This window comes from Lepisma saccharinum, chromosome 1, assembly GCF_977018435.1.
Source record: "Lepisma saccharinum chromosome 1, izLepSacc3.1, whole genome shotgun sequence".
Taxonomy (NCBI): Eukaryota; Metazoa; Arthropoda; class Insecta; order Zygentoma; family Lepismatidae; genus Lepisma; species Lepisma saccharinum.
In genome coordinates, this window is record NC_139229.1 from 9844712 (window position 1) to 9863787 (window position 19076).

Below are 19076 nucleotides of genomic sequence, written 5' to 3' on the forward strand. Positions count from 1 at the left end.
GACTTTTTTCGAACTGCAGTCTTGATGCGACTACGGGCCTGTTCTGAATAGAAATACAGTAAAACCTCGTTAATCCGGACTAATGGGACCAAGGGTAAGTTGACCGGTTTAACGAAAGTCCGGATTAACTGAAATAACCTAAAAGAACATTAGAAAGTGCATTAAAACTCCGTTTATAGCAACAAAACACGTTTATTCTGGTGTATTTAAAGGGCATAGGCCTAAAAACACTATACAGTACAGTACAAAGTCTGCGGGAAACAGAATTTCATCAGCGGTTGACTGACTTTTCTTTTGGATGTTCTCTCGTTGACTTCTAGCCACATTTAAAACCTTGCATTCTGCTTTTTTTCTTTTTGGCCTTTTGCCTGTCCGGATTAAGCGAAGTCCGTCTTATCGGGGCCCGGATTAACGAGGTTTTACTGTATTAATAATTTTAACACTTTCGTTGGCTTAACTTACCAATATATGCTTTAACTTGATAGGAATATTATGAACGTCGCCAGAAATGTTTGTAAGGAGGATCAGTTCCTTCGTATTTAAATTAACTAAGTAGCCTACTGATAGCGACAACAGTAATACGACATTGTATAATCAACAGGCAACGAAATTACATGCAAATACATATCTGATAAAATCAATGTTATTTTTGTATTATTTTTGCGAATCGTAGAATGTAAGCTCACTGGCGTACCCAGAGGGAGGGCTGATGGATTTACAGGCCCTCTCGAAATTTTGAGAAAATCAATTTTTTACACAATTCATCAGTGTAGATAATATGTAACCATTATTCTTTAATTAATTTGATTTTTCTTGCATAACACAACACAATGGTGTTGTTGGATTCTCGTTAAGATTCCTTGTGCGTAAAAATCTTGCATACTGGAAACTAGAGGGAACCATTATGAAGCATGATTTATAAAGGGCTCCCTTAATCAGTTCTGCAGAGAGTACATGTAAATATCAAGTACAGTCCCTATTAGCCTATTTATGTTAAACTTTATATTCTTTGGCAATCTGGAAAGGTCATTATCGAACTATTACTATTTGATGATGCTCGAAGTTTTTTTGTTCGTTGCAGTTTCAAGATATCATCCCTTTCTATTACTTATGTATTTTGGTACCCTGCTATATATGCAAATGTGCCAATGCGACACAATATATTTAAAATTTGCCCCCTCTAGGGTTGACTTCACCCCCCCCCCCTACAAAGAATTCCTGGCTACGGGTCTGTATACATTTAGTCATTTTTGCATGTAATTTACACATTTGCAAATATTTTCATGCTTAAGACTTGATCTTAAAAGGGCCTCGAGTAATGGTAACGTCGTCGCCTTGTAATCAAGGGGTCCCTGATTCGATACCAGGTGGAAGCACATTACACAGTGGTTGAGATCCCACTTTAAACTGTAGGTCCAGTTTCGATTAGCCTATCTGTGATTAAAGTGAACAAACAAAACAAATTATAAAATTGATCTTAACGATTCGTTGACCAAACTTGTCCTGCGTATACGAAGCTATCCTTTTACAAAGTTATATTTGTCTAGCCTCCTTACAAGTCCTCCAAAATAAAACTGGCGGAGATGTCAGGGTATTAGTAAGATCTCCCGTTCCGTTGACGTACGTAGAGCACTTAAAATTCTACCAGGCAAAGGGGAAACTTCTCGATAGTTTGACAAGAACAGGCAGGGCTATGAATCAAAATATTCTTTTTGGTTTTCTTCCAGCAGGCCCTTCTTTAACTTGGCCTTCCCACTCTCTTTCGACTCTTTCAAGGATGTATGTTCTCCCAGATTAAAACCTCGTTCGTATTTTAGTATTATACAAGGCATTCACAAATTACGTGTACAAAAGTACGCTGTCATAGCTGCTGAACCATCTGTAGTAGCGAGCATGGGGATCCAGAACTGTTTTTCTGGGAGGGGCACTGCGTGTGATGAAATGCATGCACACACACACACACACCATGTTTTATCTAATAAATTTAAATTTCAGAATACATATTAATTAATGTGTGAAGTTAAAAAAAACAATTAGAAAGCAAATATATTTGCGAGTAAATTTATATGGATCGGGGCATCAAATTTTAAAGAAACTAATTTATCGGGCGGCGGGTTCACGAAGGTTGAGACAGTGGTACGCATAACTATTACCAAGCAAATTCTCCATCGACATGCTTATTCTCTGTTTTACGCAGTGAGAGCTTCAAGTCTTGATACAAAATATCAAACAAGCTACTGAGAACTCGTACACCGTCAAACTTAAAGTTCCATTCCTTAAAAACACGAAGGATGCAAGAGCAAAGTTGGCCTCCCCGATGGCGCAGTGGTAGCGTCGTCCCCTTGCAATCAAGGGGTCCCGGGTTCGATACCTGGTGGAGGCACAAGTGGTTCGGATCCCACTTTAAACTGTAGGTCCAGTCCCGATTAGCCTTAAAAGTAATAAAGTGGACTTAAAACACCAAATCAACTCAACTCAACGCAAGAGAAAAGTTGATGAAAATAGCGGTGTACAATTTGCCGAGCAATACTTGTGTATCCCATTGTACCATGCAAATTGTCCATCACCATGTTCGTGCACTTTATTTGACCCAATAAGAACTTCAAGAATTAAAAGAAAACTCGAAACAATCCATCGCTTAAAAACACACACGATGTAAGAGAAAAATTAATGAAAATAGTCAAGGACAATTTTATGTGCATAGTAATACTCATGGATCGCACTGTACAAACGTATGATTAATATACAGCAGTATTTTTTAGTACAGGTCTGTCTTGTTGTTCGCATTGCATCAATACTCTCCGAGACACAAGATACACGTTTGAAGGCTGGTTTCCAAATCAAACGTGTCACTTCGGTCTGAAACCTCTCTATAACGAAGTTCCCTTAGCGTTTCCTAAATGTAAGGGAACTTTACTGGCGACATGAACGTTTCACATTATTCACATTCATCTTATCTTTTTATGAATTTCTGGGCACTCTTACCAAGATTTCAACGCGATATTTGCAGTATCTGTCCCCATAATAGGCCATGCATCAAAAGAGTTCTTTGGAAGTGGAGACGTGGGCAATTGTTTGATCATGAAAAGTATCCACTTCCGGTTAGACATTTCTTGGCTTGAAGCAAGGGAAACCAACGCTTTTGTGCATGCTCTTGCGAAAATACGCTCTGCCGAATCCGCAGAAAGTCAGCCAACCGCCGAGTTTTGGCAAATGCCAAACTTTAAACTTCCTGAGTACAACACTTAAAACGCAAAGTCCGTTTAGAAACTTCGCCATGCTTCCGCCCGTGGACATTTCGTCCCCTGAGACACATTTCGTCCTATGCGTTCTGGCAGTAAAGATGTCTAGGTTCGTGGAAATAATCTCTACGTGGAGCCTTCTAGCGGCTTAAAGGCGAACTACTGCAATCAGACGTGATAAAGACAGGGTCGGCAGCGAAAGGACAACCGAGGCGAGTGCAGCTGTTGTGCGATTTATGATCTTTTGGTTCTAATATCTCCGCTGTTTCGATATCGGTAAATCATTTCGAGTACATAAGGAAACAGTTTGCAAGGAGTTCATACAGAAGCAATAATATTCAAGTTAGAAAAGTCAACTTCAGCTGTCAACTGTCGATATCAGACTAACCACAAGAGACAAAAAGTATAACATTTAGTATGCAGAAAGTGTTGACAATCTTGATCTCATTTCAGCCTAAATATCCTTATCTGTGACCATCCAAAATAAAGACAACTGATTTTTTTCTTTTGATCTATTCGTATTTATATATGAGTAAATTAACGATTAATTAGGACAACGTTTAAATTAGTAACTCCTTATAGTACATCAGTTTAGTAATATTTTCTATATAATTTTACTTTTTATGTGTTAAAAATGGTTTAAGAGAGTAAGCGCAATTACGTTTGGACATGGATTGTTTCTTAAAATGCATTTATTGTGTCAGAATGCAGGTTTTTTCTCAGCATACGATCCATAACATATCGATGTAATGTGAAATAACAATAAGACAAAAACATACCGATTAATTAATTGAATTGATTTATTTTTACTTAGCTTTTCTTCGACTTTTATCTAATCGCGACGATGGGGATGAATGTTGATAAAATTAAATGGATGAAGAGACATTTACAAACGACAGAACACGAGCCTTGCCGACGATTATACTGGCTGCGAGTCCAGACGACAGAGCATCGCTAGCCTCCTGCAAAATGCAGTCAAGGGTATACTAGGAGGAAGGAGTATATCGATATGTCACCCTGAGTATAAATTAACGATTAAACAGGACAATGTTAAATAGCTACACATAGTACGGTAGTTTAGTAATATTTTTCTACATAATTTTACTGTTTACGTTACTTTTTTAGTTTGTGTCCACTTTAATCAGAGGGAGGCTAAGCGGGAATGAACATACAGTTTAAAGTAGGATCAGAACCAGTATGTGCCTCCAACGGGAATCGAACCCGAGATCACTTCATTACAAGACGACGGGGGAACCACTACGTCATGAGGAAGGCCTTATACTGTTTACATGTTTGTATGGTATAAGGAAACGAGCATTTTTGGATGTATATTATTTCTTAGAATGCATCTATTCTGTCACTATGCAGGTTTTGCAAAGCAATATCTATACGATTGTATAACAGACCTATGAAATGTTAAATAACAACAATAATAATAACAATAAAAGTGAGGACTACAAAAAAGGAAAATGATAAAGTAAATGGCGTGGTGGATATCACAGGGCAGCACTTTTCTTTTTTTACTTTTTTTCTTGTTGATATTTCCTTAGAGAATTTTTTACCTCGCAAATACCCTTTATGTTAATTCCACGTGAGTGCCAGATTTGGAAATATGCACAGAAGTTAAATAATGAAACAAATTGTGAATACAATGGCAAATTTTGTTTCTCTTAGCACGTCAGGATAAGTAACTATCTTACAGTAACTGACAAGCTGTAGTATTTTCTGTTAATGAAATTTCGGCTGCAATTTCTCTTCGTATGGAAATCGTTACAATAACGAACCGTAAGAAGCTCCAAAAGAATTACAAATCTATGCGCAGAATGTGATTATTCCCAACAAAAGTCTACGAAACTAGGACCCTTGTTTCGTAGCGCGCTAAGCTGATAGGCTACCGATGACAGCCAGGTCTTTCGTGTAACCTCATACATATTTACTGCGTGCACCATCTAAAATATCACCATCAATGAAGCTTAGTAGAATAGGCACACATTCGGTACAAATTAAGCAGCCCAAGCTTTTCGATAATTAATCGATCCGAAATATTTTTTTCCCTAATCTTTCCAACCTCTCCGGGACTCGCTCAGTCAATACCGAGCCTCTCTCAACGTGCAGTGCTAACACAGTTTGTTCCCATGGCAACAGGGGACGATATGCCAGGCGCCGATGTTCCAAAATGGATGCTAAGAGCGTCTACCAGCCGCCAGGTGGCAGTTGAGAGGCTGGCTTGTTTTTCCATCACCTGATAACAGAGGCAGATCCTTCTGCTTGGACACAGGGTTGGTAGATAACAGGTGAATCAATAGAGAGTGGGACACGACAACCAGATGAGAAGAGAGATGGTAGTTTGAGAGATTTTTCGAAATTTAATTGGACGTAATATAATTATGCAGTCTCTTTTTATGACATACGGTACAGTAACGTAAGAAACAATTTATTAACAGGAAAAGTATGCGATGGAAAATAAGATTTTAATAAACATAGACATTGAAACAAAAGTCGAGAAAAAATAACTAGATATGTACAGTCATGGAAAAAAGTTCTTCCCCATAAGGCTTTAATAGGAGCAAGTAATGCAGGAGGGTAGGCAACACATATTGCACCCTTCGATGATCGGGTGATTTTGCCTGTCTGAACACCGAGAAATGTGTTCCACGCGAAGGTCAACATGACAAGAAAGCAAAGAGGGTCACGTGACTATTGGTTACGTGGAGTGTTGTGCTTCTCCACGTCCCCAGTTCTTGATCCACATTGCAGAAAAAGTAGAGCTGCATGCAATATATGAAAATAGGTTGTTTTCAACTACACGCTTAATTATGATTTTCCCAATTGTAAATGTATCAGACGTGTCTCCCGATTTAGTCGGGACAGTCTTTTACTTTGAATTCCTGTTTGTCATAGGCGTAACTTGACGGGAGCAGAAAGGGCATTTGTAACCCCCCGCCCAAAAAAAAATCAGGTTTCTTAAAGCAGCTAAAACAGGAATTAAATACTATGATTTGACGCGTCCAAAAAAAGTATTATATTGAAAGATTTTTCCCAAATACGTAGATAGCAATTTAATACTTTGAAAGTGTCTCAGATTTGTTTATTGTCACATCTTAGTGGCACACTACTACAAAAGTGGAATTTCGTAACAGAAATATGAACCCACTCCTTTTATTTCGTAGCCGATTTCATCTTGAAACTGAAATTAAGAATATTAGTTAACAATGTCATTGGTAAACAATAAAAAATGTGTTAGACCCAATTCTTTAATACCTTATCATAATCTTTATCGCAAGTTTAAATTTTGTTGTAAGTCCACTTTATGCAAAAAAAAAGAAGGTAAACTTCTCACCTGTGCTTGGCGCTACGCCATGAAGGCGTATAGGGGGTGTGGGGGTAACGCCCCACACTTTCTTGATTCGTTCGTGAGTGGGGGTGATGTGATCAGCATCACGCCGCCCCACACTTTCTTGATTCGTTCGTGAGTGGGAGTGATGTGATCAGCATCACGCCCCTGACCGCCTTTACCCCCAGGGTTTCCCCCAGGTACCCATGTCATTCGACGCTGGGTGGGCGCTGGGGCCGCTTCCAACGTTAGAAAAGTTCCCGGGCTTGAACCGGCCGGGAATCGAACCCGGGTCCTATAGCATGGTAGTCAGACGCGTTACCGACTGAGTCACCGGCACAGATAGACTAATCTGAAGTGCATACAGTTTAAAGTGGGATCCGAACCACTATGTGCGATCACCTGGTATCGTACCCCAGACCCCTTGATTACAAGGCCTTACCACTACGCCATCAGTGAGGCGCACACAATCTTTGTATTTCGACCTTTTTAAACCTATATGTATCATATAAGAGGTTGTTTAACGTTGCTATGCCTCTATGGATTATATTTAGCCAGTATTCGAGCACATAGCGTCAGGTTTCATAGAATATAAGCTTCTCTTCCATGTTTATGGTTTCCTGTCTGCAGTAGAAAAACTGGCAGGTTCCCATAGCATTTCTTTCAATAGTCTTCCAATGGTTGCATATCATATCACTCAAATTTGATTCATTCGTTTCGAACACAATCCCCGATGGCGCAGTGGGATCGTGGGCGCCTTGTAATTAAGGGATCCCGGGTTCGATACTCGGTGGAGGAACATAGTGGTTCGGATCCCCCTTTAAACTATAGGTCCATTCACGATTAGCCTAACAGGACATAAAGTGGACTTAATACACCAATCAACCAACCAACACAATCCCGTTATTGTCCAGATTATCGAATCCAGAACCTTCGTCGCGAATAACATAAGCAGGAAGACGATGTGAAATAACCGAACAGAAACAGAACCTAAAACCTACATCGGATAGATTGGATTAATTCGACGATACAGCACGGGTTCTGAAATGAAAAAGAATACGAAAGTTGAAGGACCTCTATACGCACCCACTTTTCCTCCACTCAATGGGGAAGATATCCTTCTAGCTGAGAAGCCTTTACGTAGGAGTGCCCTGAGGGAACTTCAAGACCACGACGATAAAGTGTTGGGACGGGACGGGACCAAAACATACGTCAGATAGCTGTGTTCTCCTTATTTCGTACGCCATTGATAACTGGAACACGTGACCTCGTCTTTGGTAGAGCAGAAGCCTGCTTGCTTGCCACCACCCTTTAGTTTAGTGACCTTCGCCCGTAGTCAGCAAGAGTGAATGACTCACCATGTACTTGTTGTCTGTGAGGCTACACAACAATAGATATTTCGTTAGTGGCTGTAAGTATTGTTTCATCTGCAGTTATATCAGTTAACCTTTCAATAGTTTCCTTCCTAATGGTTACTTTAGTGATAAACATGTAAATTAGTTCTCGAGAGTGAACGTTTTATCTATTTGAACGGGGGATTTTTATACAGCCTGCATGTATTATTTTTTCCTGAAACAAGAAGAAATTCGAAGACGCAAAAAGAGTTGTATAAGAGTAGTTAACAAAAGGAAAAAAGAAGAAGAAAACGAAAATGTAAATGCTGAAATAAATTATGGTAGAGATCGAGTGAATGACATTTTGTCATGGGGCCTCCTCGATGGCGTAGTGATAACGTCGTCGCCTTGTAATCAGTGGATCCCGGGCTTGATACACGGTGTATGCACATAGTGGTTAGTATCCCACTTTAAACTAAAGGTCGAGTCCAGATTAGCATATCTGTGCACCAAACCAAAACTAAGAAAGAAATTGTCACAGTGCAAGAAAATTTCATGTTCAACCAGATACGAAACAAAAGGGAATAATATATTGCAGGTTGGAGTTCACATCTGTAGCATCTAACCAGCACAATTATGAATCGCAACATATCGTATCAGATCCATTTGTATTATACATGTATGATAATATAAGAGAAGTAGAGGAAAGAGAAAACCAAGCGAAACACGAACGCGTTCTCAAGAATTTCAAATCTCGTTACATAAGGAGTCCCGAACAGGCATGACTTTCTTGTTCTTGCTCTTTTATCTGCTTCATTTCATCATAATTCATCGTTATGGTTAACTGCAGGGGAAGAATAATGACAATAATTGCCAATACAAAGCCAATGACAAACAGAACAACTCGATTACGGAGGTGCCAAGAAGAAACGAGACTTGACAGTTTCTCCGTCTCTCGGTTTGTCGAATTGAAAATTGCTCTCCCGTTCTCGGTCTCGATTAGTTAAATATAGAAATCGAAAATGTATGTGAATGAATATACATGTATTTTATATATTCCGGTTTTGTAGGAGATTTCGTGAGAGATGAAATAAGTACTCTTCCATTGTATTTATTAGGGCCTCCCCGATGGCGCAGTGGTAGCGTCGTCGCCTTGGAATCAAGGGGTCCCGGGTTCGATACCTGGTGGAGGCACAAGTGGTTCGGATCCCACTTGAAACTGTAGGTCCAGTCCCGATTAGCCTTACTGTGCATAAAGTGGACTTAAAAGACACCAACTCAACAACCATCGTATTTATTTTTATAATTTTTATTCCCTGTTCGATGATCGCGACGATAAGGACGAATGACCATTACATGAAATTGATGACGAAATAGTCAAACACCCCCGACAAGGACGGTACTCAAACCCGGGAACTTTGGCGACGATATCGAATGTCAATCACTTAATGAGCTTGACCACCGAGCCTGCTTAATGTTGTTTCTGTCAGGTAATTCGTAATAATATCCCACATTCACTATCATTTGCTTCATAATTTATCTTATTGTTGTGATTAACCTGAATTCAAAGAATTAGTTGAAAGGCAAAAATGCAAGATTGAATGTCTCTGATGTTACTTCGTGCCGAATAATATGACGTGGTATTATGATATGAATTTATTAATCATATAATATGCCTATTCATTCCATTGATTGATCCCAATTGAGCACACAAAATATGGTATAATGTCCACTCCATGGAGGAGTGGTTAGCACAGCGCGCTACGATGCCATGGGTCCCTGGTTAGAATCTCGACTTGGGCGTGGGTGTCCTTGGTAAGTGTCCCTTCATCAATTTCATCATAGCATCACTCATCTTCATCGTCGCTATTTGCCAAAAGTGAAAGAATAGCAAATCTAAATAACAAACATCCAATCAAATCGAACATCTCTACCGATTTAATTCTATACGGTACCGAATTCCCACTTTATTACTGCATCTTAAGTCATTTTACAGCATCTCAATTGTTTTCCGATTCGAAAACATTTGGAATGTTGTTTTGTGCAGTTGATTGTGCATTGTTTCGTTGTTTGGATTGTTTAATTAACGTCGCATTAATTAGTTTTAGACCAATCGTGACGGGGGAAGCACACAAAGGAAGCGAAAAAGACAAGGAAGAGACCACGGCTTTCTTTAAAGATAGCATCCCGTGAATACAACTCAAGTGACTGCAGAATATTATGAATAAAATTTATTTCGCTTTTTCCTTTTATTTCTGTTTCAGTTATTTTACTTCGCTTTTCTTCTACCACTCGCGTTACTCGTGTCGGTGAGGAAGAATTATAAACTCGTGAAATGGACGATGGTACAAAAAAATATAAGCCTCTCCCACCGTTCGAAACTGTCAGTACAAAATATTGTCTTATTTTTAAAATTTACGGGCAAATGTGGTTTGTCACGTAGTAATTTTTGCTTATCTCTTTCTCAAGGGGTTCCATTGCCTCTCTGATGTCGTAGTGGTAACGTCTTCGCCATGTAATGAAAGGCTTCCGAATTCAATACCAAATAGAGAGGCATTTGGTTCGGATCCCATTTTAATCTGTAGGTCCAGTGCATGAACTGGACTTAAACAATTAACGTGTGGCATGTGGTCTGTGATGAGAACCATCATTTCAGCGAACCTTCTTGACAATGACTCTAATATCACTTGAAAGAATAGTATTTCCTTACGTGTAGCTCTTGTCAAGAAACCAGTTCCTGAAATTTTCTTCTGGAGGCATCGTAGCACCCAGCTGTTTGTTGTGGCTGGGGCACGAGTCATGTGACTCATGCTATCAAAGCTCAATCCTTCCCGAGAACTCAGAATCACCAGGCAAACTTAAGCGAATATTTTGTTATTTGGGTTGCATAAACAATAGGCTTTAAGACGTTACGAAATTCTACGTCCCGTGGCCCAGGTATTTTTTTCTAAGACTGTACAGTGTGTCCGTAAAGTCATGGTGCACTTTTGACTGGTCACAGGAAAGCAACAAAACAAGATAGAAATGTGAAATCTTCACCAAATAAAAGGAAAACTCTCCAAGTTTCAGTACTATGATGCGCAAGCGTGTGCGCACACAGGTGATGACGCAACACCACGAACTGCGCAGCAGTGGATATGCTTCATAAGATCGACAATGATGAACGATTTCTGCAGAAGATTGTGTTTAGCGATGAGGCGACATTCCATGTCTGGGGACATGTTCATCGCCATAACGTCCGAATATGGGTTGCTGAAAATCCTCGTGCCTACGTTGAGTACGAACGTAACACCCCTAAAGTGAACGTGTGGTGTGGCCTGATGCATGATAAAGTGATAGGCCCATTTTTCTTTGCGGAGCAGACTGTGACGGCAAACAACTACCTTGACATGTTGGAAATGTATGCAGTGCCACAATTTCCAGAAAGTGTCATCTTTCAACATGACGGCGCGCCTCCACACTACGCCAACAATTTTTGTGAGTTTCTGGATACAACATTCCCCCAGCTGTGGCCAGCATGATCCCCAGATCTGATGCCCTTAGACTTTTACTTGTGGGGTTATGTGAAGCAACATGTGTACAGTGAACATATCAACGACATTAATAATTTAAAACAGAGAATCACAGACGTTATTCACTCTGTTACACCAGACGTCCTTAACCGTGTGTGGGAAGAACTTGAGTATCGTTTAGATGTGTGTTGGGCAACAAATGGAGGCCACATCGAACTGCACTGAATAGGTAAGAAACTTGGAGAGTTTTCCTTTTATTTGGTGAAGATTTCACATTTCTATCTTGTTTTGTTGCTTTCCTGTGACCAGTCAAAAGTGCACCATGACTTTACGGACACACGTATATAATGAATTAAACATGAAAGTATAAGTACGCTTATTTCAAATAAAATAACGACATTTTGCGGCAATGCATCTTTGATAATAACGAACATTTATTGTTCTTCTTAAAGTTAAAGAAACATAATTTTAAAATAAATGCGCTACGTACAGTGGTATCCATGAGTATTACCGTGCAAATTGTCCATGACTATTTTTATTAATGTTTCTCTCACATCCTGTTTTTTTAAGCGATGGATTTTTGTGTATGCTGGTGCAGAAGTTGGCAACAGCTTGTTTTGAGCTTTCTTTTAATTCTTGAAGCTTTTATTGGGTCAAATAAAGTGCACGAACATGGTGATGGACAATTAGCAAGGTATTACTCATGGATCCCACTGAACATTCACATATCCTTCAAAAGATGTCCGGTCCGGTTTCTTGCTAATTTGTAAAATTTGTTCAATTTATATGCGAGATGATAATAAATTAAGATTTGACATGTTTCAGTGGCAAAAACAAATATCAGCAAACTTTCTTAATAGTTTTCAGTAATTTTAGATACGAGTAAAATTGCGTATTTTGTAATATTACGATTATGCATTTCTGCCATAACTTGCGCTAGATAGGATTATTATTTTTATTTTTTCTATTAAGCGTCGCTTTTATTCCACTTCTGGCTAATCGCGACGACGAGGATGATTGGAATACACAATCGCAAACAACAATCCTGCCCAGGAGGGGATATGAACCCGAGATCCCGGACTTCGTAGTGCACTGTGAAGATATTCTTAAAGACTTGTTAGGATGGCTTGAAATGAACCGGAGCGAATCAGAACAGCGTTCCGGTTTGTGAATATTTGGAACCTTCCCGTTCCGCTTGTCTGAAATGGCAACGGACCGTTCCGGTTCGTTCTATTTACTTATTTATTATTATTTTTTACTATTTCACTCCATGCTGCTTTTCAGTGTGAATTAAATTGTTAATACTCTTTAATAGTACATAGTAAAGGGCACAACGATGTTCGTTGAACCGTGGACACTGCGGGCTGGCATTGGATCAGCGCTTGCGGTGTTGCCACCACGCACAGATTTACTCCGTTGTATAAAAATCTGTATAAAATCAGGTTTGCAATGTGAATTAACAATGAGAACGGATTTTATAAACAGATGCATATGGCTTCAAAACAAGACCAATATTGTATTTGTAGTACTACCCAATACTAAGAATTAGTTGTTTCGCAAAATTGATAAGAACTGTTTTTTTGACTAATTTTAATAATCTGAACTTTAAGAATTGTATTTAAAACCTTTCTGCCTGCACCGTAATAAAATTTCATCACGATCAAACAGGTTTTTTTATTTATAGAATTTCAAAGATAGCGATCGTTCTCAAAACTAGAAAAACCGGCCCTTTTTTTATCTCACGATGATAAAAAATATAAGGCACACTCGAAAAAAAATAGGTTAGCATAGATTAACGTAGAATTGAGTAAGCTAAATTTTGATGTAACTCGTTTTTATGTAGGTCTACTGGTTAATTTTTAATTGGAGTCCAAACTCAAGCATCTATAATTTATAATCCGATAGTAATTGTCCTCACGATTCTAGGCCAACAAAGACATTTTGTAACTCTCCCGGAACCTCTCGTGGCGTCTGGGGCAACAATAACCAACATTTTTCAGAGGTGTGAAAAAAATCAGACAACTTTGTTGTTTGGTCTCGGTTACAATTAATACACAATTTATATATTTCGCATTATTACATTAAAACAGAACATGTTGAAGGTCAAAACCAAGAATTATAGGAGGCAAAAAAGTTTCTAAATTAGTGTTGTTTTTTCTCTTCCAATGTGTCACTGAAAAGATGTTCATTATATATAATTACAAAACTGAGCGTGATCAATATGAAACTATCATTTCACGTTTAAAAGTGACAATTTTTCATCCTATACAATAACATTCTGTATCAAAATCCTCCATTGTTTAATTTGCACTGAATCTTGACGCTGTGTTGAATTTATATTTTTCATATACAGTAAAACCTCGTTAATCCGGACTAATGGGGAGATGAGTTGACCGGATTAACGAAAGTCTGGATTAACTGAAATAACCTAAAAGAACAGTAGAAAGTGCATTAAAACTCAGTTTATGGCATCAAAACACGTTTATTATGGTGTATCGAAAGGGCAAAGATGTAAATACACTATACAGTACAGTGGAAAGTCTGCGGGAAACAGAATTTCATCAGTGGTTGACTGCCTTTTCTTTGGGAAGTTCTCTTGTTGACGTCTAGCCACATTTAAAACCTTGCATTCTGCTATTTTTTGCCTTTTGCCTGTCGGGATTAAGCGAAGTCCGACTTATCGGAGTTCGGATTAACGAGGTTTTACTGTACAATAATATTTTCACTTGATTATTAAAAAAGGTATAGTGGCCGCGGTGGCTCAGTCGGTAACGCGTCTGACTACCATGCTCAAGGTCCCGGGTTCGATCCCCGGCCGGTTTGGCCAGTAAAAAGTGCTCCCCTGTGCTTAGCACAATGCCATGAAGGCGTATAGGGGGTGTGGGGGTAACGCCCCACACTTTCTTGATCCGGTCGTGAGTGGGGGTGATGTGATCAGCATCACGCCCCTGACCGACTTTACCCCCCCCCCCCCCCCAGGGTTTCTCCCAGGTACTCATGTCATTCGACGCTGGGTGGGCGCCGGAGCCGCTTCCAACGTTAGAAAAGTTCCAGGAACATTCTATAATTACTATTTCTTATTGAAATATTTGGGCACTATTTCCACGAAGTACTTCGCATGGAATTTGATTTCAGTAAGTTATATTTCGAAGTGTACCAAACAATCTTTGAGGTAATGAAAAAAACAGATACTTAATTGGAAGCACCAGCTTCTTATAGCTAACAATAAACAACATAAACTATTATATTAAATTGGAGCGGGGCCTCCTAAGGCCGGCTTTGGGTAGAAAAAGTGACGCAAGAAAGAGCACGAGAAAAGTTTGGTGGAAAAAACAACAGGAATTGGCACACTGATTCTTTTGTTCTTGAAGTGCTCCGGGGAAAAAAATGTCTGGTAGCAAAAGCCACGGAAAGAAGGAAGAGGTTATCTTGTTCCTTTCCATTTCCGGAGAATGGCTGGCACGGGATTCGTGAAATTGGAAGCTTGCAGTTCGGCGCTCTTCCACTTAGGACCAGCCTGTTTCTGCGCGCCATACGTGCAGGGAATAAAGTGGTTAGGGAGTCCATGAAATTCAGAGAAGAGAAAATCTATCTTCCTGTAACCTTATTATTTCAAACAAAAGTAGTAGTATGCTTGACCATACTTGTTCGTTCTATGCAACTGTGATATTTTTTCGCAAATCCATATATTATTTAGCAATAGTTGCCAGAATCTTGTCTCGTCTCGATCTCGTTGTAAATGGCTGTCTCGTTCTCCTCTCAGACTTAAAAGATGGTTTTTAAATCCACTTTTAGGCTTAGATTAGTTAATTGAGACTGGACTTACAGTTTAAAGTGGTTTCATTTCATGTAGGGGAAAGAGGGGTAATTTAGCGAAGCGGGTAAGATGACGAAGTCGCGAATTTGGCACAAAAATTCATAGATGGCAGGAGCTGAGAGTCTCATGTGGTGACGTCATGATATACTGGAAGCGGAACCATCCCTGTGGCAGTTACTGAGGGGAATAACAAGAGAAAGTTGTTTGTGATAGGTGCTAGCGTTAACTTCAAGTAGGTTCTGCGGTCATCCTGTGGAGCGGTAAGTAGGTATAGGTTTACTTTGCTGCTTGTACTGCTTCACTACCTTAGTGATTGTAGCGTTCGACATACGTATTGCATTGTTGTTGTCGTTATGCCTTTTCAGGGTGTTAAGGGGAAAAAACTAGTGTTACGGTGTGGGGTAAGATGACGAGTGAAAGACAACGCAATATCGGAGTTTCGTCATCTTACCACACTGTTAAGCGAAGAAATGACGACAACGAAAGCTAAACAATAATACAGTAAACCCTCGTTAACACAAACTCGCTTAAGCCGAACACTCGGTTAACATGAAGAAAATGTTGGTCCCGGCAGGGATGTATTATATCTTATATAAAGTTTTATCGGTTAACGTGAATTTCGGTTGCAACGAATTCCGAACTGTTTTTGGTCCGTTGCGTCATTAGATCTCATTTAACACGAACTTTCAAAGCTTTTCATATTTTTTTTCTGTTGTCCCTCTGTCGTTCCTCTGCTAGGTATGTAAGAAATAGCTCAACAATCTCTATCATCTTGTCAACAATCAACTTATACAGTACTGTAACCAACAGATTCAGATCAACAATGTGTTCAAATGTGTTTTTCTATTATTTAAAACATAGCCAGTACGAGTAACATCAAGTTGCAAGCAGTAAGACGAGAGTCATGGCCAAGAGGAAGCAGACAGACATAGATCTGCAAACAAAACTGAAAATCCCCGGTTGACACGAATTCTTTTAACACGAATTCTTGATTTTTTCTGTCCCTTGGGATTCGTGTTAACGAGGGTTTACTGTAGTTCCTAATGATTAGAATCTAATAGAAAGTCATAAGAAAAAGGTAATGGCGTGTCTAGTACGTAAAGTAGAATAAATTGAAACCATTATTTAAATGCCTCGTTATCTTACCCAGCAGGTGGGGTAAGTTGACGAAAAGTAACCTTTGCTTATATTTATTGTAGTCCGGACACTTTATGAGATTTCACATCGAAACTTGGCCTTTTTTATGACAGGATACCATATTATACCACTGCCAAAAATTATGCGTTTTGGTGAAAAAGTGGTTAAAATTCAACCTTTTCCTTAACGTCGTCAACTTGCCCCTCTTTCCCTTATTTTACTTAGTTTTCCTGCCAGTTTTGGCAACGATGAGGATGAGTGATGATATGATGAAATTGATGAAAGTACACTAAAAAAAACAATGCCCAGTCTGAGATTCGAACCCGGGACCCCTGGCATCGTAGCGCACTGTGCTAACCACTTTTTTTTTATTATTTCACAAACAATTACAGAGTTACATCTATTTGTTGTTCACAATCCACAATTTTGCATAAATACCTCTATTTTTGCTTACATTTTTACCTAACTTTCAATTTTTTTACATTCCTATAAATAATACATTTCTTAAATAGTTTGCATATATATATGTACGGGCATCGGCCTCAATTTGTTTGTTAACTGATTGGAAGTATTCGCTCAATGTTTGTTTACACATGATGCCTTTTGGTGTACAGGCATAATAGATGTAGTGTGCTAATAGCCACTGTATTGCTTGCAATTTTCTTAGCGGGAAAAGCATAAAATCTGGAAAGAGGAGATGTTCCACTGTAAAATATGCAGGAGGTTTCCTACATATACTGCCGAGACAGAGGCAGAGGAATTTCCAATTGTCTGTCATTTTAGTACAAGTTGTTCTAAGGGTATCTTCTTGATCACAACTTATGCAATTAGGTTCTGCCTCTAAATTAATCCGATATGCTCTTTCTCTAGTTAACATTGTATCATGTATCACCAAGTACCATATCGAGCGCACTGAGGCTGGAATATGTTTTGCTGTTAAGTTGCGCCATACATTCCACCAGTTAATATTAGGTTGCTGATTCATTATTCCGGGTTTGACCTTGAGCCTCTCGCACTGTTGACGATACAATAATTGCACTGTAATTGCTTCAGTCTGTATTTGTGGACTAGTTATCAAAAGATACACAAATTCTAATGCCGTTGATCGGAAGCAACTTGTATCACTGTCAAATGTTGGCAGTAATACAGGTGTTGTAAGTTCCATGTCTCTTAAGTAGGCATGGAGTATACAGGGTGTCATTTTAATGGCGCCCACGGACCACAGATTCATATAGAGGACATCAAAACAAACAACTTTTCTCAGTAACATATTTCCCGTTGGTGCGTCGATTCGACGCTACAGCCGTTCAAAAAAGACCGTTTTGCCGCCTGGATGCTGGCAACCCAACACAACATTCCATCGTATGTGTGACGTCATTTCCTGCGGCGAAGCAGCGCACGGCAGGGTTGGAAGGAACACACAAATTTTGTGAAAAATAACAAACTACCAACCACATTACTAGCTATAAAACGAAGCGAGAAACTCGTCCAGCAGACCGAACATAGCCTACCAGCCAGAAAATCAGCAGTCATCTCAGGGGAAGAGGGAAGTGAACCAACGATATGAGAAATGGTAAAAAACGTATTCAAAATGAAATGTCAATGTCGGATTTTGTCTCAGCCTACATCTAAAATATCTACAACAATAAATTTTATTGGACTTACAGCTTACACGTGGCTGTTTACGCCCAACTACATGTCAAATATTTGCAAATATTGGTGCAAGGTTGATATCTACAGGTTTGTGTCCAGATGCCATGAGGTACTTTTGTGCTGATAACGGAAGTATCCGATATTCACGTTGTTACATTACGGCTAAAACAAGTACAACCACAGTAACAATCTAATAATGAATTAGTACCGAATGTACTGCCCTGTTCACATTTGCAAACTATTACATGTGTATCCGGTGCAGAGATAAACACATAGTCGTCTTAGAGCTTGTATTACTACTACTTATATCCCTGTATTTTCAATCATTTTTGCCACTTGCTTCATAATGCTCTGAATATACATTATATTATCTGTTACTTACCTTTGGAATTTTGAGTTATTTCATTTCTGTTTTGTCATCTGTTCAGTATGTCACAAACAACTAGTATCAGAAGGACGAAGTGGATAGACTAAATTGTAGATGCTAATTTGGTAACTAGATTTGCAAATATTTGACATGCAAGCTGAGACAAAATTCAATATTACCACTTCCACTTGAATTCTATTTTCTTTCTACTTTCTTTCTACCATTTTTCGTATCGTTTGTTTACTTTCTGTTAGGTTACAGAACGTGTTTTCTCGTTTTGTGTTACGGTACATAATGTGGCTGATTGTAGCTATGTCATTTTTCACAGAGTACGTGTGTTCCTGGCAACCCTGGAACGCATCGCTTCACGACGGGATATGACGTCACAAATGCAATCAAATGTTATGTGTGGTTGCCAGCATTCAGGCGGCAAAACGGGCGTTTTTGAACGACTGTAGCGCCGAAACGACGCACCAACGAGAAAAATGTTACAGAGAAAAGTTGTTTGTTTTGATGACCTCTATACGTTTCAGTGGTCCGTGGGCGCCATTAAAATGACACCCTGTATATCCGGTTAAGTTCGGTGTATCTTTTAGCGCTACTTGAATATTTCTGTGATTGAGGAGAGCCTGTGCTTGTATTTCAATATTCATTAGATTTAGTCCACCTGTTCTTAATGG

General features: G+C 39.2%; 1 protein-coding gene across 2 annotated transcripts in view; it reads right to left on the reverse strand.

Annotated features, from left to right (window-relative positions):
* Window positions 1-19076, reverse strand: part of unc80 (unc80, NALCN channel complex subunit) — a 310307-nt gene that overhangs the window by 271429 nt on the left and 19802 nt on the right. The gene's annotated exons all lie outside the window — the stretch shown is intronic.